Consider the following 15,897-nt stretch of genomic DNA (forward strand, 5'->3'; position numbering starts at 1 on the left):
CACCTCTACAGGTTTACTGTATCCCTTGGACCTTCACAGTCACGATGGAACACAGAAATTGCATCGGAATTAAATATAAGAGACACAATGCCGACTTAAGTACAGGAAGACTAAGTCTTCCTACTGTCTATGTTTTGAGCGTTTCCTGTGTCATGCGTTTTACTTTCCGATGCACCTCCGCAGGTTTACTATATCCCTTGGACCTTCCCATTTACGATGAAAACCAGAAATTTCATCGGAAATAAATATAAGAGACACAATGCCGAATTAAGTATAGGAAGACTGAGTCTTCCTGCTGTCTATGTTTTGAGCGTTTCCTGTGTCACCAGTTTTACATTCCGATGCACCTCTGCAGGTTTACTGTATCCCTTGGACCTTCCCATTGACGATGAAACACAGAAATTGCATCGGAATTATATATAAGAGACACAATGCCGATTTAAGTGCAGGAAGACTGAGTCTTCCTACTGTCTATGTTTTGAGCATTTCCTGTGTCACCAGTTTTACATTTCGATACACCTCTACAGGTTTACTGTATCCCTTGGACCGTCACAGTGACGATGAAACACAGAAATTGAATCGGAATTAAATATAAGAGACACAATGCCGACTTAAGTACAGGAAGACTAAGTCTTCCTACTGTCTATGTTTTGAGCGTTTCCTGTGTCATCAGTTTTACTTTCCGATGCACCGCTGCAGGTTTACTATATCCCTTGGACCTTCCCATTCACGATGAAACACAGAAAATTCATCGGAAATATATATAAGAGACACAGTGCTGACTTGAGTATCGGAAGACTGAATCTTCCTACTGTCTATGATTTGAGCGTTTCCTGTGTCACCAGTTTTTCATTCCGATGCACCTCTGCAGGTTTCCTGTATCCCTAGGACCATCCCATTGACGATGAAACACAGAAATTGCATCGAAATTAAATATAAGAGACACAATGCCGACTTAAGTACAAGAAAACAGTCTTCGTACGGTCAATGTTTGAGCGGTTCCTGTGTCACCAGTTTTACATTCCGATGCACCTCTGCCTGTTTATTGTATCCTTTGGACCTTCCCATTGACGATGAAACACAGAAATTGCATCGGAATTAAATATAGGACACACAATGCCGACTTAAGTACAGGAAGACTGAGTCTTCCTACCGTCTATGTTTTAAGCGTTTCCTGTGTCACCAGTTTTACATTCTGATGCACCTCTGCAGGTTTTCTGTATCCATTGGACCTTCCCATTCACGATGAAACACAGATATTGCATCGGAATTAAATATAAGAGACACAATGCCGACTTAAGTACAGGAAGACTGAGTCTTCCTAGTGTCTATGTTTAGTGCGTTTCCTGTGTCATCAGTTTTACTTTCCGATGCACCGCTGCAGGTTTACTATATCAGTTTTACATTCCGATGCACCTCTGCAGGTTTACTGTATCCATTGGACCTTCTCATTGACGATGACAAAAAGAAATTGCATCGGAATTAAATTTAAGAGACACAATGCCGACTTAAGTACTTGAAGAGTAAGTCTTCCTACTGTCTATGTTTTGAGCGTTACCTGTGTCATCAGTTTTACTTTCCGATGCACCTCTGCAGGATTACTATATCCCTTGGACATTCCCATTCACGAAGAAACACTGAAATTTCATCGGAAATAAATATAAGAGACACAATGCCGACTTAAGTACAGGAAGACTGAGTCTTCCTACTGGCTATGTTTTGAGCGTTTCCTGTGTCACCAGTTTTACACTCCGATGCACCTCTGCAGGTTTACTGTATCCCTTGGATCTTCCCATTCACGATGAAACACAGAAATTGAATCGGAATTAAATATAAGAGACACAATGCCGACTTAAGTACAGGAAGACCGAGTCTTCCTACTGTCTATGTTTTGAGCGTTTCCTGTGTCACCACTTTTACTCTCCGATGCACCTCTGCAGGTTTACTGTATCCCTTGGACCTTCACAGTGACGATGAAACACAGAAATTGCATCGGAATTAAATATAAGAGACACAATGCCGACTTAAGTACAGGAAGACCGAGTCTTCCTACTGTCTATGTTTTGAGCGTTTCCTGTGTCACTAGTTATACATTCCGATGCACCTCTGCAGGTTTACTGTATCCCTTGGACCTTCCCATTGACGATGAAACACAGAAATTGCATCGGAATTAAATAAAAGAGACACAATGCCGACTTAATAACAGAAAGACTGAGTCTTCCTACTGTCTATGTTTTGAGCGTTTCCTGTGTCACCAGTTTTACACTCCGATGCACCTCTGCAGGTTTACTGTATCCCTTGGACCTTCACAGTGACGATGAAACACAGAAATTGCATCGGAATTAAATATAAGAGACACAATGCCGACTTAAGTACAGGAAGACCGAGTCTTCCTACTGTCTATGTTTTGAGCGTTTCCTGTGTCACTAGTTATACATTCCGATGCACCTCTGCAGGTTTACTGTATCCCTTGGACCTTCCCATTGACGATGAAACACAGAAATTGCATCGGAATTAAATAAAAGAGACACAATGCCGACTTAAGTACACGAAGACTGAGTTTTCCTACTGGCTATGTTTTGAGCGTTTCCTGTGTCACCACTTTTACACTCCGATGCACCTCTGCAGGTTTACCGTATCCCTTGGACCTTCACATTCACGATGAAACACAGAAATTGAATCGAAATAAAATTTAAGAGACACAATGCCGACTTAAGTACAAGAAGATTGAGTCTTCCTAATGTCTATGTTTTTAACGTTTCCTGTGTCACTAGTTTTATATTCCGATGCACCTCTGCAGGTTTACTGTATCCCTTGGACATTCCCATTGACGATGAAACACAGAAATTGCATCGGAATTAAATATAAGCGACACAATGCCGACTTAAGTACAGGAAGGCTGAGTCTTCCTACTGTCTATAATTTGAGCGTTTCCTGTATAACCAGTTTTACATTCCGATGCTCCTCTACAGGTTTTCTGTATCCCTTGGACCTTCAAAGTGACGATGAAACACAGAAATTGCATCGGAATTAAATATAAGAGACACAATGCCGACTTAAGTACAAGAAGACAGTCTTCTTACAGTCAATGTTTTGAGCGTTTCCTGTGTCACCAGTTTTACATTCCGATGCACCTCTGCAGGTTTACTGTATCCCTTGGACCTTCCCATTGGCGATGAAACACACAAATTGCATCGAATTTAAATATAAGAGACACCATGCCGAATTAAGTATAGGAGGACTGAGTCTTCCTACTGTCTATGTTATGAGCGTTTCCTGTGTCACCAGTTTTACATTCCGATTCACCTTTGCAGGTTTACTGTATCCATTGGACCTTCCCATTAACGATGAAAAACAGAAATTGCATCGTAATTGAATATAAGAGACACAATGCCGACTTGAGTATAGGAAGACTGAGTCTTCCTACTGTCTAAGATTTGAGCGTTTCCTGTGTCACCAGTTTTTCATTCCGATGCACATCTGCAGGTTTCCTGTATACCTTGAACCATCCCATTGACGATGAAACACACAAATTGCATCGAAATTAAATAAAAGAGACACAATGCCGACTTAAGTACAAGAAAACAGTCTTCGTACGGTCAATGTTTGAGCGGTTCCTGTGTCACCAGTTTTACATTCCGATGCACCTCTGCCTGTTTATTGTATCCCTTGGACCTTCCCATTGACGATGAAACACAGAAATTGCATCGGAATTAAATATAAGACACACAATGCCGACTTAAGTACAGGAAGACTGAGTCTTCCTACTGTCTATGCTTTGAGCGTTTCCTGTGTCACCAGATTTACATTCTGATGCACCTCTGCAGGTCTTCTGTATCCATTGGACCTTCCCATTGACGATGAAACACAGAAATTGCATCGGAATTAAATATAAGAGACACAATGCCGACTTAAGTACAGGAAGACTGAGTCTTCCTACTGTCTATGTTTTAAGCGTTTCCTGTGTCACCAGTTTTACATTCTGATGCACCTCTGCAGGTTTTCTGTATCCATTGGACCTTCCCATTGACGATGAAACACAGAAATTGCATCGGAATTAAATATAAGAGACACAATGCCGACTTAAGTACAGGAACACTGAGTCTTCCTACTGTCTATGTTTTGAGCGTTTCCTGTGTCACCAGTTTTACATTCCGATTCACCTTTGCAGGTTTACTGTATCCATTGGACCTTCCCATTGACGATGAAAAAAAGAAATTGCATCGGAATTAAATTTAAGAGACACAATGCCGACTTAAGTACTTGAAGACTAAGTCTTCCTACTGTCTATGTTTTGAGCGTTTCCTTTGTCATCAGTTTTACTTTCCGATGCACCTCTGCGGGTTTACTATATCCCTTGGACATTCCCATTCACGATGAAACACTGAAATTTCATCGGAAATAAATATAAGAGACACAATGCCGACTTAAGTACAGGAAGACTGAGTCTTCCTACTGGCTATGTTTTGAGCGTTTCCTGTGTCACCAGTCTTACACTCCGATGCACCTCTGCAGGTTTACTGTATCCCTTGGATCTTCCCATTCACGATGATACACAGAAATTGAATCGGAATTAAATATAAGAGACACAATGCCGACTTAAGTACAGGAAGACAGAGTCTTCCTACTGTCAATGTTCTGAGCGTTTCCTGCGTCACTAGTTTTACATTCTGATGCACCTCTGCAGGTTTACTGTATCCATTGGACCTTCCCATTGACGATGAAACACAGAAATCGCATCGGAATTAAATTTAAGAGACACAATGCCGACTTAAGTACAGGAAGACTGAGTCTTCCTACTGGCTATGTTTTGTACGTTTCCTGTGTCACCAGTTTTACACTCCGATGCACGTCTGCAGGTTTACTGTATCCATTGGACCTTCCCATTGACGATGAAACACAGACATTGCATTGGGATTAAGTATAAGAGACACAATGCCGACTTAATAACAGAAAGACTGAGTCTTCCTACTGTCTATGTTTTGAGCGTTTCCTGTGTCACTAGTTATACATTCCGATGCACCTCTGCAGGTTTACTGTACCCCTTGGACCTTCCCATTGACGATGAAACACAGAAATTGCATCGGAATTAAATATAAGAGACACAATGCCGACTTAAGTACAAGGAGACTGAGTCTTCCTACTGTCTATGTTTTTAACGTTTCCTGTGTCACTAGTTTTATATTCCGATGCACCTCTGCAGGTTTACTGTATCCCTTGGACATTCCCATTGACGATGAAACACAGAAATTGCATCGGAATTAAATATAAGCGACACAATGCCGACTTAAGTACAGGAGCTGAGTCTTCCTACTGTCTATAATTTGAGCGTTTCCTGTATAACCAGTTTTACATTCCGATGCTCCTCTACAGGTTTTCTGTATCCCTTGGACCTTCCCATTGACGATGAAACACAGAAATCGCATCGGAATTAAATTTAAGAGACACAATGCCGACTTAAGTACAGGAAGACTGAGTCTTCCTACTGGCTATGTTTTGAACGTTTCCTGTGTCACCAGTTTTACACTCCGATGCACGTCTGCAGGTTTACTGTATCCATTGGACCTTCCCATTGACGATGAAACACAGACATTGCATTGGGATTAAATATAAGAGACACAATGCCGACTTAATAACAGAAAGACTGAGTCTTCCTACTGTCTATGTTTTGAGAGTTTCCTGTGTCATCAGTTTTACTTTCCGATGCACCGCTGCAGGTTTACTATATCAGTTTTACATTCCGATGCACCTCTGCAGGTTTACTGTATCCATTGGACCTTCCCATTGACGATGAAAAACAGAAATTGCATCGGAAATAAATTTAAGAGACACAATGCCGACTTAAGTACTTGAAGACTAAGTCTTCCTACTGTCTATGTTTTGAGCGTTTCCTGTGTCATCAGTTTTACTTTCCGATGCACTTCTGCAGGTTTACTATATCCCTTGGACCTTCCCATTCACGATGAAACACTGAAATTTCATCGGAAATAAATATAAGGGACACAATGCCGACTTAAGTACAGGAAGACTGACTTTTCCTACTGGCTTTGTTTTGAGCGTTTCCTGTGTCACCAGTTTTACACTCCGATGCACCTCTGCAGGTTTACTGTATCCCTTGGATCTTCCCATTCACGATGATACACAGAAATTGAATCGGAATTAAATATAAGAGACACAATGCCGACTTAAGTACAGGAAGACTGAGTCTTCCTACTGTCTGTAATTTGAGCGTTTCGTGTGTCACCCGTTTTACATTCCGATGCACCTCTACAGGTTTACTGTATCCCTTGGACCTTCACAGTCACGATGAAACACATAAATTGCATCGGAATTAAATATAAGAGACACAATGCCGACTTAAGTACAGGAAGACTAAGTCTTCCTACTGTCTATGTTTTGAGCGTTTCCTGTGTCATGCGTTTTACTTTCCGATGCACCTCCGCAGGTTTACTATATCCCTTGGACCTTCCCATTTACGATGAAAACCAGAAATTTCATCGGAAATAAATATAAGAGACACAATGCCGAATTAAGTATAGGAAGACTGAGTCTTCCTGCTGTCTATGTTTTGAGCGTTTCCTGTGTCACCAGTTTTACATTCCGATGCACCTCTGCAGGTTTACTGTATCCCTTGGACCTTCCCATTGACGATGAAACACAGAAATTGCATCGGAATTATATATAAGAGACACAATGCCGATTTAAGTACAGGAAGACTGAGTCTTCCTACTGTCTATGTTTTGAGCATTTCCTGTGTCACCAGTTTTACATTTCGATACACCTCTACAGGTTTAATGTATCCCTCGGACCGTCACAGTGACGATGAAACACAGAAATTGAATCGGAATTAAATATAAGAGACACAATGCCAACTTAAGTACAGGAAGACTAAGTCTTCCTACTGTCTATGTTTTGAGCGTTTCCTGTGTCATCAGTTTTACTTTCCGATGCACCGCTGCAGGTTTACTATATCCCTTGGACCTTCCCATTCACGATGAAACACAGAAAATTCATCGGAAATAAATATAAGAGACACAATGCCGACTTGAGTATAGGAAGACTGAGTCTTCCTACTGTCTATGATTTGAGCGTTTCCTGTGTCACCAGTTTTTCATTCCGATGCACCTCTGCAGGTTTCCTGTATCCCTTGGACCATCCCATTGACGATGAAACACAGAAATTGCATCGGAATTATATATAAGAGACACAATGCCGACTTAAGTACACCAAGACTGAGTTTTCCTACTGGCTATGTTTTGAGCGTTTCCTGTGTCACCACTTTTACACTCCGATGCACCTCTGCAGGTTTACCGTATCCCTTGGACCTTCACATTCACGATGAAACACAGAAATTGAATCGAAATAAAATATAAGAGACACAATGCCGACTTAAGTACAAGAAGACTGAGTCTTCCTAATGTCTATGTTTTTAACGTTTCCTGTGTCACTAGTTTTATATTCCGATGCATCTCTGCAGGTTTACTGTATCCCTTGGACATTCCCATTGACGATGAAACACAGAAATTGCATCGGAATTAAATATAAGCGACACAATGCCGACTTAAGTACAGGAAGGCTGAGTCTTCCTACTGTCTATAATTTGAGCGTTTCCTGTATAACCAGTTTTACATTCCGATGCTCCTCCACAGGTTTTCTGTATCCCTTGGACCTTCAAAGTGACGATGAAACACAGAAATTGCATCGGAATTAAATATAAGAGACACAATGCCGACTTAAGTACAAGAAGACAGTCTTCTTACAGTCAATGTTTTGAGCGTTTCCTGTGTCACCAGTTTTACATTCCGATGCACCTCTGCAGGTTTACTGTATCCCTTGGACCTTCCCATTGGCGATGAAACACACAAATTGCATCGTATTTAAATATAAGAGACACCATGCCGAATTAAGTATAGGAGGACTGAGTCTTCCTACTGTCTATGTTATGAGCGTTTCCTGTGTCACCAGATTTACATTCTGATGCACCTCTGCAGGTCTTCTGTATCCATTGGACCTTCCCATTGACGATGAAACACAGAAATTGCATCGGAATTAAATATAAGAGACACAATGCCGACTTAAGTACAGGAAGACTGAGTCTTCCTACTGTCTATGTTTTAAGCGTTTCCTGTGTCACCAGTTTTACATTCTGATGCACCTCTGCAGGTTTTCTGTATCCATTGGACCTTCCCATTGATGATGAAACACAGAAATTGCATCGGAATTAAATAAAAGACACACAATGCCGACTTAAGTACAGGAACACTGAGTCTTCCTACTGTCTATGTTTTGAGCGTTTCCTGTGTCATCAGTTATACTTTCCGATGCATCGCTGCAGGTTTACTATATCAGTTTTACATTACGATGCACCTCTGCAGGTTTACTGTATCCATTGGACCTTCCCATTGACGATGAAAAAAAGAAATTGCATCGGAATTAAATTTAAGAGACACAATGCCGACTTAAGTACTTGAAGACTAAGTCTTCCTACTGTCTATGTTTTGAGCGTTTCCTGTGTCATCAGTTTTACTTTCCGATGCAGCTCTGCAGGTTTACTATATCCCTTGGACATTCCCATTCACGATGAAACACTGAAATTTCATCGGAAATAAATATAAGAGACACAATGCCGACTTAAGTACAGGAAGACTGAGTCTTCCTACTGGCTATGTTTTGAGCGTTTCCTGTGTCACCAGTCTTACACTCCGATGCACCTCTGCAGGTTTACTGTATCCCTTGGATCTTCCCATTCACGATGATACACAGAAATTGAATCGGAATTAAATATAAGAGACACAATGCCGACTTAAGTACAGGAAGACAGAGTCTTCCTACTGTCAATGTTTTGAGCGTTTCCTGTGTCACTAGTTTTACATTCTGATGCACCTCTGCAGGTTTACTGTATCCCTTGGACCTTCCCATTGACGATGAAACACAGAAATCGCATCGGAATTAAATTTAAGAGACACAATGCCGACTTAAGTACTGGAAGACTGAGTCTTCCTACTGGCTATGTTTTGAACGTTTCCTGTGTCACCAGTTTTACACTCCGATGCACGTCTGCAGGTTTACTGTATCCATTGGACCTCCCCATTGACGATGAAACACAGACATTGCATTGGGATTAAATATAAGAGACACAATGCCGACTTAATAACAGAAAGACTGAGTCTTCCTACTGTCTATGTTTTGAGCGTTTCCTGTGTCACTAGTTATACATTCCGATGCACCTCTGCAGGTTTACTGTACCCCTTGGACCTTCCCATTGACGATGAAACACAGAAATTGCATCGGAATTAAATATAAGAGACACAATGCCGACTTAAGTACAAGAAGACTGAGTCTTCCTACTGTCTATGTTTTTAACGTTTCCTGTGTCACTAGTTTTATATTCCGATGCACCTCTGCAGGTTTACTGTATCCCTTGGACATTCCCATTGACGATGAAACACAGAAATTGCATCGGAATTAAATATAAGAGACACAATGCCGACTTAAGTACAGGAAGGCTGAGTCTTCCTACTGTCTATAATTTGAGCGTTTCCTGTATAACCAGTTTTAAATTCCGATGCTCCTCTACAGGTTTTCTGTATCCCTTGGACCTTCACAGTGACGATGAAACACAGAAATTGCATCGGAATTAAATATAAGAGACACAATGCCGACTTAATTACAGGAAGAATGAGTCTTCCTACTGTCTATGTGTTGAGCATTTCCTGTGTCACCAGTTTTACATACTGATGCACCTCTGCAGGTTTACTGTATCCCTTGGACCGTCCCATTGACGATGAAAAATAGAAATTGAATCGGAATTAAATATAAGAGACACAATGCCGACTTAAGTACAGGAAGACTGAGTCTACCTACTGTCTATGTTTTGAGCGTTTCCTGTGTCACCAGTTTTACATTCCGATGCACCTCTGGAGGTTTACTGTTTCCCTTGGACCTTCCCATTGACGATGAAACACAGAAATTGCATCGGAATTAGATATAAGAGACACAATGCCGACTTAAGTACAGGAAGACTAAGTCTTCCTACTGTCTATGATTTGAGCGTTTCCTGTGTCATCAGTTTTACTTTCCGATGCACCTCTGCAGGTTTACTATATCCCTTGGACCTTCCCATTCACGATGAAACACAGAAATTTCATCGGAAATAAATATAAGAGACACAATGCCGACTTAAATACAGGAAGATTGAGTCTTCCTACTGTCTATGTTTTGAGCGTTTCCTGTGTCACCAGTTATACATTCCGATGCACCTCTGCAGGTTTACTGTATGACTTGGACCTTCCCATTGACGATGAAACACAGAAATTGCATCGGAATTAAATATAAGAGACACAATGCCGACTTAAGTACAAGAAGACAGTCTTCTTACAGTCAATGTTTTGAGCGTTTCCTGTGTCACCAGTTTTACATTCCGATGCACCTCTGCAGGTTTACTGTATCCCTTGGACCTTCCCATTGGCGATGAAACTCACAAATTGCATCGAATTTAAATATAAGAGACACCATGCCGAATTAAGTATAGGAGGACTGAGTCTTCCTACTGTCTATGTTATGAGCGTTTCCTGTGTCACCAGTTTTACATTCCGATTCACCTTTGCAGGTTTACTGTATCCATTGGACCTTCCCATTAACGATGAAAAACAGAAATTGCATCGTAATTGAATATAAGAGACACAATGCCGACTTGAGTATAGGAAGACTGAGTCTTCCTACTGTCTAAGATTTGAGCGTTTCCTGTGTCACCAGTTTTTCATTCCGATGCACATCTGCAGGTTTCCTGTATACCTTGAACCATCCCATTGACGATGAAACACACAAATTGCATCGAAATTAAATAAAAGAGACACAATGCCGACTTAAGTACAAGAAAACAGTCTTCGTACGGTCAATGTTTGAGCGGTTCCTGTGTCACCAGTGTTACATTCCGATGCACCTCTGCCTGTTTATTGTATCCCTTGGACCTTCCCATTGACGATGAAACACAGAAATTGCATCGGAATTAAATATAAGACACACAATGCCGACTTAAGTACAGGAAGACTGGGTCTTCCTACTGTCTATGCTTTGAGCGTTTCCTGTGTCACCAGATTTACATTCTGATGCACCTCTGCAGGTCTTCTGTATCCATTGGACCTTCCCATTGACGATGAAACACAGAAATTGCATCGGAATTAAATATAAGAGACACAATGCCGACTTAAGTACAGGAAGACTGAGTCTTCCTACTGTCTATGTTTTAAGCGTTTCCTGTGTCACCAGTTTTACATTCTGATGCACCTCTGCAGGTTTTCTGTATCCATTGGACCTTCCCATTGACGATGAAACACAGAAATTGCATCGGAATTAAATATAAGAGACACAATGCCGACTTAAGTACAGGAACACTGAGTCTTCCTACTGTCTATGTTTTGAGCGTTTCCTGTGTCATCAGTTATACTTTCCGATGCACCGCTGCAGGTTTACTATATCAGTTTTACATTACGATGCACCTCTGCAGGTTTACTGTATCCATTGGACCTTCCCATTGACGATGAAGAAAAGAAATTGCATCGGAATTAAATTTAAGAGACACAATGCCGACATAAGTACTTGAAGACTAAGTCTTCCTACTGTCTATGTTTTGAGCGTTTCCTGTGTCATCAGTTTTACTTTCCGATGCACCTCTGCGGGTTTACTATATCCCTTGGACATTCCCATTCACGATGAAACACTGAAATTTCATCGGAAATAAATATAAGAGACACAATGCCGACTTAAGTACAGGAAGACTGAGTCTTCCTACTGGCTATGTTTTGAGCGTTTCCTGTGTCACCAGTCTTACACTCCGATGCACCTCTGCAGGTTTACTGTATCCCTTGGATCTTCCCATTCACGATGATACACAGAAATTGAATCGGAATTAAATATAAGAGACACAATGCCGACTTAAGTACAGGAAGACAGAGTCTTCCTACTGTCAATGTTCTGAGCGTTTCCTGCGTCACTAGTTTTACATTCTGATGCACCTCTGCAGGTTTACTGTATCCCTTGGACCTTCCCATTGACGATGAAACACAGAAATCGCATCGGAATTAAATTTAAGAGACACAATGCCGACTTAAGTACAGGAAGACTGAGTCTTCCTACTGGCTATGTTTTGTACGTTTCCTGTGTCACCAGTTTTACACTCCGATGCACGTCTGCAGGTTTACTGTATCCATTGGACCTTCCCATTGACGATGAAACACAGACATTGCATTGGGATTAAATATAAGAGACACAATGCCGACTTAATAACAGAAAGACTGAGTCTTCCTACTGTCTATGTTTTGAGCGTTTCCTGTGTCACTAGTTATACATTGCGATGCACCTCTGCAGGTTTACTGTACCCCTTGGACCTTCCCATTGACGATGAAACACAGAAATTGCATCGGAATTAAATATAAGAGACACAATGCCGACTTAAGTACAAGGAGACTGAGTCTTCCTACTGTCTATGTTTTTAACGTTTCCTGTGTCACTAGTTTTATATTCCGATGCACCTCTGCAGGTTTACTGTATCCCTTGGACATTCCCATTGACGATGAAACACAGAAATTGCATCGGAATTAAATATAAGCGACACAATGCCGACTTAAGTACAGGAGCTGAGTCTTCCTACTGTCTATAATTTGAGCGTTTCCTGTATAACCAGTTTTACATTCCGATGCTCCTCTACAGGTTTTCTGTATCCCTTGGACCTTCCCATTGACGATGAAACACAGAAATCGCATCGGAATTAAATTTAAGAGACACAATGCCGACTTAAGTACAGGAAGACTGAGTCTTCCTACTGGCTATGTTTTGAACGTTTCCTGTGTCACCAGTTTTACACTCCGATGCACGTCTGCAGGTTTACTGTATCCATTGGACCTTCCCATTGACGATGAAACACAGACATTGCATTGGGATTAAATATAAGAGACACAATGCCGACTTAATAACAGAAAGACTGAGTCTTCCTACTGTCTATGTTTTGAGAGTTTCCTGTGTCATCAGTTTTACTTTCCGATGCACCGCTGCAGGTTTACTATATCAGTTTTACATTCCGATGCACCTCTGCAGGTTTACTGTATCCATTGGACCTTCCCATTGACGATGAAACACAGAAATTGCATCGGAATTAAATATAAGAGACCCAGTGCCGACTTAAGTACAGGAAGACTGAGTCTTCCTACTGTCTATGTTTTGAGCGTTTCCTGTGTCACTAGTTTTACATTCCGATGCACCTCTGCAGGTTTACTGTATCCCTTGGACCTACCCATTGACGATGAAACACAGAAACTGCATCGGAATTAAATATAAGAGACACAATGAAGACTTAAAAACAGGAGGACTGAGTCTTCCTACTCTCTATGTTTTGAGCGTTTCCTGTGTCACCAGTTTTACATTCTGATGCACTTCTGCAGTTTTACTGTATCCCTTGGACCTTCCCATTGACGATGAAACACAGAAATTGCATCGGAATTAAATATAAGAGACACAATGCCGACTTAAGTACAGGAAGACTGAGTCTTCCTACTGTCTGTAATTTGAGCGTTTCGTGTGTCACCCGTTTTACATTCCGATGCACCTCTACAGGTTTACTGTATCCCTTGGACCTTCACAGTCACGATGAAACACATAAATTGCATCGGAATTAAATATAAGAGACACAATGCCGACTTAAGTACAGGAAGACTAAGTCTTCCTACTGTCTATGTTTTGAGCGTTTCCTGTGTCATGCGTTTTACTTTCCGATGCACCTCCGCAGGTTTACTATATCCCTTGGACCTTCCCATTTACGATGAAAACCAGAAATTTCATCGGAAATAAATATAAGAGACACAATGCCGAATTAAGTATAGGAAGACTGAGTCTTCCTGCTGTCTATGTTTTGAGCGTTTCCTGTGTCACCAGTTTTACATTCCGATGCACCTCTGCAGGTTTACTGTATCCCTTGGACCTTCCCATTGACGATGAAACACAGAAATTGCATCGGAATTATATATAAGAGACACAATGCCGATTTAAGTACAGGAAGACTGAGTCTTCCTACTGTCTATGTTTTGAGCATTTCCTGTGTCACCAGTTTTACATTTCGATACACCTCTACAGGTTTAATGTATCCCTCGGACCGTCACAGTGACGATGAAACACAGAAATTGAATCGGAATTAAATATAAGAGACACAATGCCAACTTAAGTACAGGAAGACTAAGTCTTCCTACTGTCTATGTTTTGAGCGTTTCCTGTGTCATCAGTTTTACTTTCCGATGCACCGCTGCAGGTTTACTATATCCCTTGGACCTTCCCATTCACGATGAAACACAGAAAATTCATCGCAAATAAATATAAGAGACACAATGCCGACTTGAGTATAGGAAGACTGAGTCTTCCTACTGTCTATGATTTGAGCGTTTCCTGTGTCACCAGTTTTTCATTCCGATGCACCTCTGCAGGTTTCCTGTATCCCTTGGACCATCCCATTGACGATGAAACACAGAAATTGCATCGGAATTATATATAAGAGACACAATGCCGACTTAAGTACACGAAGACTGAGTTTTCCTACTGGCTATGTTTTGAGCGTTTCCTGTGTCACCACTTTTACACTCCGATGCACCTCTGCAGGCTTACCGTATCCCTTGGACTTTCACATTCACGATGAAACACAGAAATTGAATCGAAATAAAATATAAGAGACACAATGCCGACTTAAGTACAAGAAGACTGAGTCTTCCTAATGTCTATGTTTTTAACGTTTCCTGTGTCATCAGTTTTACTTTCCGATGCAGCTTTGCAGGTTTACTATATCCCTTGGACCTTCCCATTGACGATGAAACACAGAAATCTCATCGGAATTAAATTTAAGAGACACAATGCCGACTTAAGTACTTGAAGACTAAGTCTTCCTACTGTCTATGTTTTGAGCGTTTCCTGTGTCATCAGTTTTACTTTCCGATGCACTTCTGCAGGTTTACTATATCCCTTGGACCTTCCCATTCACGATGAAACACTGAAATTTCATCGGAAATAAATATAAGAGACACAATGCCGACTTAAGTAGAGGAAGACTGACTTTTCCTACTGGCTTTGTTTTGAGCGTTTCCTGTGTCACCAGTTTTACACTCCGATGCACCTCTGCGGGTTTACTGTATCCCTTGGATCTTCCCATTCACGATGATACACAGAAATTGAATCGGAATTAAATATAAGAGACACAATGCCGACTTAAGTACAGGAAGACAGAGTCTTCCTACTGTCTATGTTTTGAGCGTTTCCTGTGTCATCAGTTTTACTTTCCGATGCAGCTTTGCAGGTTTACTATATCCCTTGGACCTTCCCATTGACGATGAAACACAGAAATCTCATCGGAAATAAATATAAGAGACACAATGCCGACTTAAGTACAGCAAGACTGAGTCTTCCTACTGTCTATGATTTGAGCGTTTCCTGTGTCATCAGTTTTACATTACGATGCATCTCTGCAGGTTTACTGTATCCCTTGGACCTTCCCATTGACGATGAAACACAGAAATTGCATCGGAATTAAATATAAGAGACCCAGTGCCGACTTAAGTACAGGAAGACTGAGTCTTCCTACTGTCTATGTTTTGAGCGTTTCCTGTGTCACTAGTTTTACATTCCGATGCACCTCTGCAGGTTTACTGTATCCCTTGGACCTACCCATTGACGATGAAACACAGAAACTGCATCGGAATTAAATATAAGAGACACAATGAAGACTTAAAAACAGGAGGACTGAGTCTTCCTACTCTCTATGTTTTGAGCGTTTCCTGTGTCACCAGTTTTACATTCTGATGCACTTCTGCAGTTTTACTGTATCCCTTGGACCTTCCCATTGACGATGAAACACAGAAATTGCAT

Source organism: Schistocerca nitens, chromosome 3 (genome assembly GCF_023898315.1).
Source record: "Schistocerca nitens isolate TAMUIC-IGC-003100 chromosome 3, iqSchNite1.1, whole genome shotgun sequence".
In the NCBI taxonomy this organism is placed as follows: domain Eukaryota; kingdom Metazoa; phylum Arthropoda; class Insecta; order Orthoptera; family Acrididae; genus Schistocerca; species Schistocerca nitens.